This window comes from Ctenopharyngodon idella, chromosome 16 (assembly GCF_019924925.1).
Source record: "Ctenopharyngodon idella isolate HZGC_01 chromosome 16, HZGC01, whole genome shotgun sequence".
In the NCBI taxonomy this organism is placed as follows: Eukaryota; Metazoa; Chordata; class Actinopteri; order Cypriniformes; family Xenocyprididae; genus Ctenopharyngodon; species Ctenopharyngodon idella.
Genome location: NC_067235.1, coordinates 24301285 through 24315515, shown reverse-complemented (window position 1 = coordinate 24315515; position 14231 = coordinate 24301285). Strand labels below are relative to the sequence as shown.

At 37.0% G+C, this 14231-nt stretch overlaps 1 long non-coding RNA gene and 2 other non-coding genes across 3 annotated transcripts; 1 reads left to right on the top strand and 2 right to left on the bottom strand.

Annotated features, from left to right (window-relative positions):
- Positions 1 to 14: 14 nt before the first annotated feature.
- On the bottom strand, positions 15 to 87 carry trnat-ugu (transfer RNA threonine (anticodon UGU)). The gene has a single exon. It is a non-coding gene; the product is annotated as a tRNA-Thr (tRNA).
- Positions 88 to 3780: 3693 nt separating this feature from the next.
- On the bottom strand, positions 3781 to 3853 carry trnat-ugu (transfer RNA threonine (anticodon UGU)). Its single transcript has one exon. It is a non-coding gene; the product is annotated as a tRNA-Thr (tRNA).
- A 2562-nt stretch (positions 3854 to 6415) lies between these two features.
- On the top strand, positions 6416 to 11349 carry LOC127497656 (uncharacterized). Its single transcript, XR_007925599.1, has 2 exons — positions 6416 to 9678; positions 10201 to 11349. It is a non-coding gene; the product is annotated as an uncharacterized LOC127497656 (long non-coding RNA).
- The last annotated feature ends 2882 nt before the right edge of the window (positions 11350 to 14231 follow it).

Genomic DNA, 14231 nt, shown 5'->3' with positions numbered 1-14231 from the left:
CAAAACTGATTCTTAGGCCCCAGCGAGGATCGAACTCGCGACCCCTGGTTTACAAGACCAGTGCTCTAACCACTGAGCTATGGAGCCAGACCTGTTCTTGTACTGTCCTCATTACCATATAAAAAAGTAAACCTTGCGTAGCACTTCAAAGGGTGTGTCCAGCATCCAGCATTTCCCTGTAGCTTTGATTGTTTAAAGTTTAAGAGGAATGACAAACGGATGACTCATTTGTCACAAATGACATCTTTCTATCTGCATAACTTTGTTTGTCCAACCCAAGCACATACATTTATATACAACCCAAGCACATTATATATATATATATATATATATACACTGCCCGGCCCAAAAAAGGTCACTGTTTGGATTTTAATAGGCAAATATTTAAGAATCTATGAAAGGATCATTATTACAGTGATTATTATGTTTTTAGCATGTTTTATGTTTGGCAACGGTTCTTTTAACCCTAAAAGATGGCGTGTGTAGCTTTTAATTTCTTAAATAATCATGTAGGAAAACACATCGTGGCCATATCCCAGGATGACAATGTCAAGATTCATCAGGCTCAAATTGTGAAAGAATTGCTGGGAGGGAGCATGAAGAATCATTTTCACACATGAATTGGCACTTCTGAGTCCAGACCTTAAATTTATTGAAAGTCTTTGTGATGTGCTGGAGGAGACTTTACAGAGTGCTCACCTCTTGCATTGTACAAGATCTTGACCAAAATTTGATGCACCTCTTGATGGAAATAAATGTTGTGATGTTATTTCCATTTCCACACTGAGGTTAAAGTCAGGACTCAGAAGTGCCAATTCATGTGTGAAAATGATTCTTCATGCTCTCTGGACCATTTTTTCACAGTTTTAACCCTGATGAATATTGGCAATTTCATCCTGGAATATGGCCATGATACATATTCCAACATGGTTGTTTAAGAAATGAAAAGCTACACACTCCATCTTTTAGGGTTAAAAGAACCGTTGCCAAACATAAAACATGCTAGAAACATAATAATCACTTTAATAATGATCCCTTCATAGATTCTTAAGTATTTGCCTATTAAAATCCAGCGAACTTTTTTTTTTTTTGGCTGGCAGTGTGTATATATATATATATATATATATATATATATGGCAGTGATGACGTGATCAGAACTGTGCCGAAACAGCGCAAAGACCTGAAGTCAGCACATCCCGACTATAGCAAGGATAAATCATGAGTTAAAAAAGGAGGGTAATTCCTTCTCAAGACAGAGAGCATAAACAGACTCCCATTTGAGACCTTTTTTAACCTTATCATGGAACACAAAACTAAAACCACTTTCTGAAAGGCACAGAGACTGACTTAACATATATCAAGACGCATCAGATCACTCCAAAACAATGATATAAATACATTTATTAATCCCCTTTGAGCTAAAGTTGTTGAAATTTCAGCTAAGAAAATTGGTCATATCATTGTTTGGCTGTAATTAAGATGTTTCCAAGTTTGTTTGCACTCGCATATAGTTTGAAGTTCTTCACCTTGGTGTCTTTTGCAGTGTTAAACGTTTATCAGATATGTTTGTTTGATTGATTTTGTTCTATTGGATTGACAGCCATTTATGTCTGCGAACTCGTTTTGATACTGGCTCAACTGTCCTTGATTGCTCAGGCCCCAGCAAGAATCGAATTTGCGGCCCATGGTTTACAAGACCATTGCTCTGAACACTGAGCCTCACCTGTTTTTTTCCTGTCCATACACTCTGTATCTGTAAGGGGTGTGTCTACCTTTTGTATGAGTTTGTGTTATTTACATATAACTATCAACCCAGTACTACATGGTAGGTCTAGTGTGCCAAAATGTCACTAATAGTAATTCAATAGTAGTTTTTTTTGCTTGGTTGCAACCAGTATTGTGTTTGTTTTGTTTGATGGGTCAAGTCACTGACACTGGTGTGAGCACAGATAGTTATTGTTGTTGGTGTGAAGGGGCCTTAACTCTATCTCCCCTGGGTCCTTACTGTCAAGTAGACACTATAAAATGTGTTTTTTTTCCCCCCTGCATTTTAGAAAACATCTTAGGCCCTGCTTCCACCTGGTATTTAGATGCTTTTTCGTCGCAAATGGACAATGCTAAATACAGGTGTAAATGGGGTCTAAAACATTTTGAACTTCACAACTTTTGACCACTTTGAACAAACTCATTTGACTGGATTGCTTTCGTAGTGTAGACGCTCATGTGGTTGAATGTGGTGGTACATGTCACTTACATGAGATCACAGCAATAGCCACAACAACAATTTAATCAATTCCTGATAGACAAAAAGTCCCGCCCTGAATCTTCACCCAGATATACGTCACAATAGGGAAAAAGACTTTAGAAATTCCTGTGGAACAGTCACTTTGTTATTCTAATTGAATGGGCCATTTGGTTCACACCTTCACAGACACAGACAGAGTTGATTGCGTCTGAGGCAGTCACAATAATCTGATTAAAGATAACTGAATATACACATAATCTTTAAGATATGGGTACACATCACTAGTTTACACTCTTGAATGCTTTTCTCCTGTGTGATTGTATCTTTTGCATATTTGCAGCCATTTTGCTTCTTTTCTGTTATTTTGATAGTCATTGTTTGCAAATTCTCAAAAGCTTAAAGATTACACAGTCAAAAAATGTTTACCAGTAACATTAACATAGAAAATAAATAGGGTCAATGATTTCATGCTGACTTTCATAGTTAAATCGATTTGCTACGCAATTATCTTTTCTTTTCTTTTTATAAACCTATGGTGGTGGAGAAAATTCATACACTATTTAAAAAAGGTTCTTTATGGTTCCATGAAGAACCTTTCATGCCAAGGTTCTGTATGGTTAAAAAGGGCTATTTAGATTACTAAGAAAAAAATGTTTTTTACTGAAATGTTCTTTGGGGAACCCAAAATGTTTCTTCTATGGCATCAATGTGAAAACCCACTTTAGGAACTTTTTTTTTTTTCAAGAGTGTGATTTAAAAGTTTGGGGTCAGTAAGATTTTTTTAATGTTTAAAGTCTGCTCACCAAGACTCAATTTGTTCAATCTAATATACAGTAAAACATTAATATGGTAAAATATTATAATTAAAAAAAAAAAACTTTTCTATTTTGATATATTTTAAAATGTAATTTCTTCCTTTAACGGTAAAGCAGACTTTTCAGCATCATTACTCCAGTCTTCAGTGTCACATCATCCTTTAGAAATCATTCTAAAATGCTGCTTTGGTGCTCAACAAAACATTTCTTATTATCATCAATGTTAAAAACAGTTGTGCTACTTAATATTTTGTTTTACATTTTTATGCCATCTGACCAGATTGGGAAAGGACCACATAAGTAGATTGAGATATGAAAATAGGTGTCTAGGACACCTGATAAAATATCATAAATCAGATTTTCTAGAACATTGCCAGTACACTCAGTAGTGATTTCTTTTACTGGTTGTGTCTGTTTTGTTTTGAGTTAAGACATTTCCTGCAGCTTTAGGAAATGGATGCATTTGACCTCTTTCAGGATGGAGATTATTATCAGTGATACTCCCCAATCTTTGTTTTTTCTGCTCCTGAACAGGTTTGAGCTTATAGACTTATTGCTATGAGAACAACTCTAGGATGAGCTTTGAAGAACTTAACAGATAAGTGTGGAATCCACGTACCATGCAGGCCCCTGCTTGGTTCTCTTCTATTGTATCCCTATTCATATAGGTCTGTAAACTTACTTTGATAACTACTCAAAAGTGTCCTTCAGGTGTCTTTTAGGCCCCAGCGAGGATCGAACTCGCGACCCCTGGTTTACAAGACCAGTGCTCTAACCACTGAGCTATGGAGCCAGACCTGTTCTAGTACTGTCCTCATTACCATATGAAAGGTACACACTGACATTCTGTGTGTGTCTGTAAGGGGTGTGTCTATTAGCATTGTATTATTATTCTCAAACAAACAGTGAACAGTGAACTTTACATTGTTGTAGTTTAAAAAATGATGTTTACATATGACTATAAACTGAATAGTTTTAATTTTTATTTTTAAATGGTCTACAGTGAGCCAAAATGTTAGTTTCAATATTTAGTTTCAGTATTTTCTACATTCAATAATGAGGGGTCAAGGTTGGGCCAATTTGTACTCAAATCAGAGCACATAGCCTATTAATATTAATCTGTAATCAGTAAAATTAATATGTCCTTCACATTCCCTAAACAGTATGATATATAAATCACAATCTATAGATATGTTTGACACCACCAGCTTTGAAAATCAACAACAAAAGCTGTATCTACCACAATTAAAGTAAGCTAAGTGGTGTATCCAAAATGATCAATGTTTATGATAATGTCTTTATTAGTATTATTTCTTTTATTCATTTATGATTTATGACTTATCAGTATTATCTTTGAATTCATTTATCCATATATTCCTACTATATACAGGTGCTGGTCATATAATTAGAATATCATCAAAAAGTTGATTTATTTCACTAATTCCATTCAAAAAGTGAAACTTATATATAATATTCATTCATTACACACAGACTGATATATTTCAAATGTTTATTTCTTTTAATTTTGATGATTATAACTGACAACTAAGGAAAATCCCAAATTCAGTATCTCAGAAAATTAGAATATTGTGAAAAGGTTCAATATTGAAGACACATGGTGCCACACTCTAATCAGCTAATTAACTCAAAACACCTGCAAAGACCTTTAAATGGTCTCTCAGTCTAGTTCTGTAGACTACACAATCATGGGGAAGACTGCTGACTTGACAGTTGTCCAAAAGACGACCATTGACACCTTGCACAAGGAGGGCAGGACACAAAAGGTCATTGCAAAAGAGGCTGGCTGTTCACAGAGCTCTGTGTCCAAGCACATTAATAGAGAGGCGAAGGGAAGGAAAAGATGTGGTAGAAAAAAAGTGTACAAGCAATAGGGATAACCGCACGCTGGAGAGGATTGTGATACAAAACCCATTCAAAAATGTGGGGGAGATTCACAAAGAGTGGACTGCAGCTGGAGTCAGTGCTTCAAGAACCACTACGCACAGACGTATGCAAGACATGGGTTTCAGCTGTCGCATTCCTTGTGTCAAGCCACTCTTGAACAACAGACAGCGTCAGAAGCATCTCACCTGGGCTAAAGACAAAAAGGACTGGACTGCTGCTGAGTGGTCCAAAGTTATGTTCTCTGATGAAAGTAAATTTTGCATTTCCTTTGGAAATCAGGGTCCCAGAGTCTGGAGGAAGAGAGGAGAGGCACACAATCCACGTTGCTTGAGGTCCAGTGTAAAGTTTCCACAGTCAGTGATGGTTTGGGGTGCCATGTCATCTGCTGGTGTTGGTCCACTGTGTTTTCTGAGATCCAAGGTCAACGCAGCTGTATACCAGGAAGTTTTAGAGCGCTTCATGCTTCCTGCTGCTGACCAACTTTATGGAGATGCAGATTTCATTTTCTAACAGGACTTGGCACCTGCACACAGTGCCAAAGCTACCAGTATCTGGTTTAAGGACCATGGTATCCCTGTTCTTAATTGGCCAGCAAACTCGCCTGACCTTAACCCCATAGAAAATCTATGGGGTATTGTGAAGAGGAAGATGCGATATGCCAGACCCAACAATGCAGAAGAGCTGAAGGCCACTATCAGAGCAACCTGGGCTCTCATAACACCTGAGCAGTGCCACAGACTGATCGACTCCATGCCACGCCGCATTGCTGCAGTAATTCAGGCAAAAGGAGCCCCAACTAAGTATTGAGTGCTGTACATGCTCATACTTTTCATGTTCATACTTTTCAGTTGGCCAAGATTTCTAAAAATCCTTTCTTTGTATTGGTCTTAAGTAATATTCTAATTTTCTGAGATACTGAATTTGGGATTTTCCTTAGTTGTCAGTTATAATCATCAAAATTAAAAGAAATAAACATTTGATATATATTAGTCTGTGTGTAATAAATGAATAAAATATACAAGTTTCACTTTTTGAATGGAATTAGTGAAATAATCAACTTTTTGATGATATTCTAATTATATGACCAGCACCTGTATATTAACATTAATCATATTTTCAAGTATTTACTCATTATTGTTGTTTATAGCGTTGACTTTTACTATACTTTGCCTTATTAATGTAATGCTGTTCGAGAATATGCCTGTTATATATGTTGTTTAATGTTCCAATATGACAAGATATATTTTGGTAACTAGTGTTTGGTTAGATATTGATAGAATTATTCTTCGGCTTCCTGGATCTCATTGCACCACTAAGCTATAGTCCTGTAAAAATATCTTGAAAGGGACTTCTAAAAACACTCTACTGCTCGAATTTTATGTCAGAGGACAGGTTTTTGTAAATCCCTTGCTTTGATTTATACAACCTCTGAACGCCGTATAGAGCATAGGTTGTGATGGTAGGGTAGTAAGTAATAATAATAAGAAGTGAGAAAAGTTCCTACAAAACACTGAAAATTAATATAAGAATAGAAGTAATTCAGAAAAAGAGTGAATTCTGAAACTAAATAGGCTACTTACAGTTTTTCTCAATTGCTAACACACAATTCATGAAACAATTCACCATTTTCAACTATAAACACAATCTCGTAACTACACACCAACTTGTACAAACATCAAACTTCCTCATCAGAATCAAATATTTCAGTCAAAAACTTATTCACTTCTGTCAAAATCAAACTTTGGGCTCAGACGACACACAAAACCTGCAAATACACAGACTACTTTCCTCACTAGTGAGATCAATTCATAACACTGTAACAAAAATATCTCTTATTGCTATTCAAGAATAATTTGGCAGCTCAGTGTCTATTACAGTATACAACATAAATGAAAGAGTGCAGATAGAGTACAATGCAACAATGAACTTCAGGAAAAATTATTTTCATTTCACTACTGTAAAGTGATCTTACAGGAAATGAAAGTAGATGAAGTAGGCTAGTTGATCTTACAGTTTTTTTTCAACTGCTTACACACAAAATCTTTACTTGTCACACAATTTCTGAAACCTGACACTCAAACAGCAGAACCACACACCAAATCTGCAAAACCATACACTAATTCTCGGCCTTCGACTCAGTTTTCAATTTCATAAAACACTTTTTGCAAAACACAACACACAATTCTCTATGTAACACACAAAAATCTAACAGGATGTATCTTGATTTCCTTTTTCAAACACAACCAATCAAGATGCCACACTAATTCATCAGTGCCTCACACTAACTCCTCACATGTGCAAACACTCATTGCTTTACTTAACACCAACCAATCATGGCTTTAGAATAGGCCTATACATAGGCCAAAGGTCAAGTTATAGATTTTGAACAACTTTTCTGTTGTTTACTTGCTTCCATATTCATCATTTCTAAACCCTATTGAGGAATTTTTCTCCACATGGTTGCTGGAAAGTGCATGATCGTCATCCCTATGTCAACATAACACTTCTCCAGGCAATGGAGGAGGCATGTGGAGACACTGACGCTGCCTCCATCTAAGGTTGGATACGCAAGAGAGAACATAGCATGTGACGTGGATGAAGTATTGTGGCCGGACCAAGCCAGGAGGAGAGATGAAGCCTAGATACACCCAACCATCTCGCTCACCAACAAACACACACACAACACACACATGTTGGGTTTCCATGGCAAATGCGTTTGAAAAGTAAGACAAATGTTTGCTTTTGAGATGTGTTTGTGATATTTTGAATGCATTGCTTCATTTTGCAAGAGATGTGAGGCATTTTGCATTTTGTGTGTGCAGTTCTTGGATTTGTGTGTAAAGTTTTGAAAATGTGTGTAAGCAGTTGAAAAAAACTGTAATATATTTGAATAAATTTGACAATCACAAATTTGAGGGTGCACATGTACTACAGTTTACTGGACACAGAATAGTGAAATTTCTCTCATATAAAGTACTGTTTCTGTGTACTGTAATTATACTGTAAGTAGTATAAAACCCTGTCGATGATTCTAGGATGCAATTTCTAAAGCACAGTCACCTGTGCTCCTGTTTATATTATCCCGATATCCCGAGATTCTGATTGGTGTGTCATCATTTTTGCTACTGAATGTTTACTGATGGATAAATGTGTGCTATTTGAGTTTACATAGTGACACTTGAGTTAATTATACTATGTGTTTGTGTTTTCTGAATGAGAACATGGTTAAACCACTGTAAAATAAGGGCATTTTTTTGTGTAGAGTTTTGCAGAAATCATTAAGAAAATTGAAATGTGTGTGAAAACAAGTGAAACGTGTTTATAGTTTTGAGAAATGTGTCTTTGTTTTGAGAATTTAATGAATGGTTTGGGAAATTGTGTCAATGTCATAGACGGTCAATGTGTTAGCAATCGAGAAAAACGGTAAAACTCTCAAGATGGGTTAACACAGGTACCAGAGCATTATTTGCCTTGATTAAAATATGTTTGCTAAATATGACAACCGACTAATTAATCATTCATATTTATCGTAGGCTATTGCGCAAAGGACTTTTATTTTGAAGTTAAGTTACATCTGCTAGTTCTTTAATAGGTTGTTTGCACATGACGTCCTTGCAGCAGCGCGAATGAGTCTGGAGGGCAGGGAGTGATTTTTCTATATAGGAATCCTATCAAAAACTCAAAATTCGTATTCGTACTCGTTTTTTATAACTTATTTCAATTTTTTAAGTTGTCGCCTTTTATAGCGTTTTGCGTCTGCTGATACTGAAATGAATATGGATACCTGCTTAACTTTTGTTTTTGACTTAGTTAAATATTCACATTTTCATACAGGGAAGAGAAGCTATTTTATCCCACTGAATGATAATTTGGTGTTTTCACTTCAGTTTTGTAGAATTCCGTTCACAATGTTGATCTGGTTACCGTGAGAACAGTGTCACGCGCTGCTGCTTCAGCCATCATATGGTAGAAAATGTCCAAATAAAATAAATGTGTTCAACAAGCTGACAGAAGTCGATCCATTTATTTGTTGGAAGCGTGTAAATGTAACTGTAGTTTTAATGTTGTCTTTGTAAATATTCACTTTCCCATATGGCCAAGAATTAAGGAGAATCGGAGGGTCACATTCAGGGGACAGACACTGTATTTTTGTATTTATTTCAACAAATGACAACCAAAATCAAACCCGTGAACAGTTTTGAAGTGAACAGTTTTGAAGCTCGTGAACAGTTTTGAAGTGGCTGTGTGCAAGTTATAATTATTCACAAGCGAACGAGTCATACTCGCAAATGTAATGTTAATTATTACACAAAAAACAAATACAAAACTCAGCTAAATATGTGATTATTTTGAGTGAAAGGCAGTGGGTTTATTCAGTGACATTATTACATTTGCTAAACGTCGTCTTCCCTCACCTCCTCAAACAAGGCGAAAATTGTATTACACCATCCAGTTTCAATTCAGTAGAAAAGTCGCTCCTCTTCATAACATAAGGATCACGTCCAACATATGTTGTGATTTTCTGTTTATATCTTTCTAAACCAGCACAGTACGGACTTTTCTCCATCTCTTCCATTCTAATTTTCACTGCTTGCCCTCCACCGGAATTTCGCGCGTCACCAGAACCACGTGATTTCAAACAACCTCTCTCTCTCTCTTTTTCTGCACTGGCTCTGAAAGTACCAAACACCGACACAGGATAACAGGAAGTTGGTGAGTGAATAGCTATTTGTAATTTTAAAAATAACTGTTTTTTTAATATCTATTTTTATCACTGTATTTTACTACAAAAGAGAAAAGTTCACTTAATTTAAGAATGGTAGGTCTAGTAATTGGCATAAATTGTTTAAAATCTATGGGATATGGGCTTTGGTCATGTTTCTAGTCTGTTAGGCATGCCCACAGTTTCGATTTCCACACAAACCGGATAGTAACCGCTTTTTTACTCATGATGAAAGCAACACTACTCTTTACATTTGAGTGTAAAGCTAATATTAATAAGTTTTGGCTGAGATCAATTTATTTAAATATTATCACTGAATGTTACTCTGTCACACTGTCAAAAATTGTTAGCTGTAATTTGGCTGTGAGGCACAGGGCTAACACATCTTCTGATCTGAGTGTTGTTCTATTTTGATAACTTTTTTATTTGATTGATATAAAAGAGTTGTCTTTGTCAATATATTTGTTTAAAATGCTAACACAATAAAATATGTAACATTTCTATACTTACAGTGCAACAAGCCATCACAGTCCAATTTCAGAAGTGATTTCATCTCATAAACAGCTTTTCTCAACCTGAAAGAATGTTTCGCACCAATGAGAGAGACTGTCGTGAACTATTCTATAAGGGGAAGCACCTGAAGCTTGAAGAGCTCAAACAGAAGCAAATTTCGAATAAATACCTCAATAATAAGTGGATTCCATCAAAACCTGAGGGGGTGGAAATTAAAGCGTCAAACCTTCGGCATGACACTAACCTCCAAGGATACCATGGCATCTGGAACTCTGATGGGTTTAAAAAGCCGACACGAAGCGACTCACCAACACGCGATCTGGTTTGGTGGAGCCCAGACATTTCGAGACATGAAATTACTATAGCTGAGGAGCAATATTTGAATGAGCAAGAATTTTACTACGAAGTGAAACCTTTCCTGCATAGGTTTACCTCATCCCCTGCCTTCCTGGCATCCTCTCGCATGGGGAATTTCCGCTTCAGCATGCCAATCCATGAGTTGTTAAAAAGCTACAAAGAACAGTTCTGTGAAGGCCAGAAGCCCCACATTCGTGTTTTTGAGACTGTGGTCTATAAGCAGGAAGTGATGTATTCTATTGTGATTCATGCACCTCATGCCCAAGGCCTGTTCTTGAAGTATCCCCTGCTCCGGAATACCCAAGATGCAGTGTGTGAGTTCTATAAAGACTCCATTATCTGGCGTCCACAGGCAATGAGTAAAACACATTGTTTCTGTCTGTCTAAGGACATGGAAGCTATTCGGATACCTGTAAGAGCCAGACAAAATTACATGTGGGATAACATCGGAGTGGCCTTCCATGTTCCACATGGACAAATCTTCAGCTTCAGCAAGAAAATTCTGAGTGAGAGTCTCAGACTCTGTGAGGGCGCGGAGCCAAAACTGAACCCAGGAGAGTTTGTGAAGTGTGAGTTTGGCCCCATCAGGCCTTAGAGTAAATAAGTATTATATGAGTATTAAAAGTCTAATATGAGTATTAAAAGTCTAATATGAGCAGAAGGGTTTTGTAATCATCTATAAGTATGAAAGGTATGTGGAGGAAATATTTCTTTTTTACCTGCTGTTTTACTATTCTGAGAATATGTTTCTTTCTGTCCATGCTGTTTTAATAAAGCACTGATGCTAAGGATATCGATTGTGGCCTCTTTTTTTGTACATTAATGGTTGCTTTTTGATATGAAGGGAGAGGCAGATATTATGGTTCTTTATCATTTTTGCTTTCTTCCCTGTGAATTCCTCTCTGTTTAGCTCACTCAGCTTACAAAAATACAGGCATAGCTGACATTGAGATGTTTCCACTGCACAAAGAAGCCAGAACACACTGCACTTTGATATGACTTAAAGTTTGGCTAACCTTGAACATTTGCTACATTTTAGAGACCATAAGGAAATATGTAAATGTATGATTTACTTTGCTTTTATGTTCTTTGTGTTAAGTGCTTTTATTCTTTTAATTGCAACTATTATGCTAATTAGCTTCTATTCTTTTACACTGCATTATATACAAATACAGTATCACTCTTAGTTCATTTTCACACTTTTATACTTCAGAAAAATACTTTTTCTGTGAATGCCCTTCACTCATTACGTTTTGGACACAGCTTGCATATCTGCTGGATAGGGACTTTCATTTACAGTTTTTTTTTTCAATTGCTAACAAGCATTGTTCAATACTGAAGCCACATTTTCAAAACTCTTCATACAGTCTGCATTACCAACATGAATCTTGGCCATTCTTGTCCTCCCTCTCTCTGCCACTCTTCTTTCCCCACCAACATGCCTTCAACATGGCATTCAAAAAAAATTGCTGCAAATATATAGTGTTTTGCAGACGGTGAAGTATGAATAACAAAAGTGTTCATGAATTTTGAAAAACGTGGTCATTGAATGCATTTTGTGTAGAAGCAATAAAAAATGATTCGCAGTTTGGTCCACATAGACTTCTGTTTCACTGAATGTGTGAAGAGTTTTGAAAATGTGGCTTCAGTATTGAACAATGCTTGTTAGCAATTGAAAAAAACTAACTCCAGAAATAATTTTACTGAATATGTTTTAGACTTTCACTTTCTTTTCACCAGAAGAATTTACTTTTATTTCCCTTTACAGTTGAAAAAAATGTTAGTCAACTGTTGGAATTCCCCATATGTGATGTTCAGACATGAGTGTGCACTGTACTCCCGGATATCATTGCATTACAGTTTTTTTGGATTGCTTAAGCACGATTTTCAAAACAGGGCCCGTGTTTTCAAAACACTACACACAATTAGCACAACCACACACCCAATTAGCAAAACACTACAGATCCTTTGCATAATTAAACACTCTTGTAAAAACTATACACTTTTGTTTAAAAACCACACTTTGTTACCATATGAAACACACACGTTTCACATTACTATACTCTGTTTGCACGAGTTACACTCTGCTGTGATAAACCTAAAACACTTTTAGCACTTCTACTTCCCTATGATTAGAGTAGGCTACCATCAACAAAGTACAAATATAATGTAAATTCACCAAACACTACACAAGACCAATGTTGCAGACTGAAGAAACTCATTTATTTCTCAACACGCCCAAAATGTTGACATGGAGATTCATAATACTGTAACAAAATGTCACTTTACATATTGTACTGTAAGTTTACTGTAAGAAAAAAAACACTAGATATTGTCTCTTCGCCTAGCTGGATCTGGCCAGAGAATTTCATCAACATCGCAGGCAATGTTGTCATTAGCAAGACACCTTGGAAAGAAACGTTTTGAATGACGAATTCATCCTTGCATTGCTGCTACCTCCATCTGGTCACAGGCCTCCTCCATGGCTTGGATGAGGGGTACCTCAGCCTGGAGACGGAGATCATATACCTTCCACCGCCATGCCGAGAAAAACTCTTCTATAGGGTTGAGGAATGGAGAGTATGGTGGAAGATATAGGACAGTGAAATGTGGATGTTGCTGAAACCAGTTCTGAACCAGAGCAGAGCGGTGGAAAGACACATTGTCCCAGACAACAATGTATTGCATATGATCGATTTGATTTGCTGCTGTTATGTTGTGCAGTTGGTCCAAGAATGTAAGTATGAGTGCTGTGTTGTAAGGGCCCATATGGGCATGGCGGTGGAGGACCCAATTCTGTGTAATGGCTGCACAGAGTGTTATATTACCCCCACGTTGCCCTGGGACATTGACTATAGCCCTGTGGCCAATGATGTTTCTTCCCCTCCTTCGTGTTCTCGTCAGGTGGAACCCAGCCTCATCTACGTAAATGAACTCATGCTGGATCTCCTCTCCATCCATTCGTAAAACTCTCTGAAGAACAGTGTCAGGCAAAATTGTGTAGTTCAGTGTAGATCTAGTATACATATTACAGTACAGTAAAAGATTATGAGACAGTATGCAAGATCACACTGCTAAAGTGAATACATATCTCTGCATAATCATGCCGCAGTCGTTTCACCCTTTCGGAATTGCGCTCGAAAGGCACTCGATAAATTTGCTTCATTTGAAAATGTTTTTTTTTTAGGATGCGTGCCAGTGGTGATGTTGAGACCTGATGGATATCGTTGAAACTGGCGTGGTTATTGACAATGTTAGCTTGGAGCTGATTGAGTGTTATAGCATTGTTGGCCAAAACCATGTTTACTATCTCCCTCTCTCGCTGTTCTGTGAACATAGGAGGCCTTCCCCCTTGTCGTTCCTGACCCTCAATCCTATGTAGAAAAAAAAAAAAACAGTATACAATACTACAGTAATTTCACAGAAAAAGGTCACAGAAGTGCTGATAGTGCATAGAATACAGTACTGTAAGCAGTTACTGAAACCGTGCAGATGTTTTTGATATGATGATATTTTTACAATACCTATTTTCCAGTCGAAATGTTCTTATCGCACTTGCCACTGTGTATCGGCTTAGATTTGGCTGTACTCGCAGTCCAGCCTCCCTCAGCATCAGGCCGTGGTTGACAACGTGGTCAACCAGTGTTGCGCGGATCTCATTTGTCAGATTCGG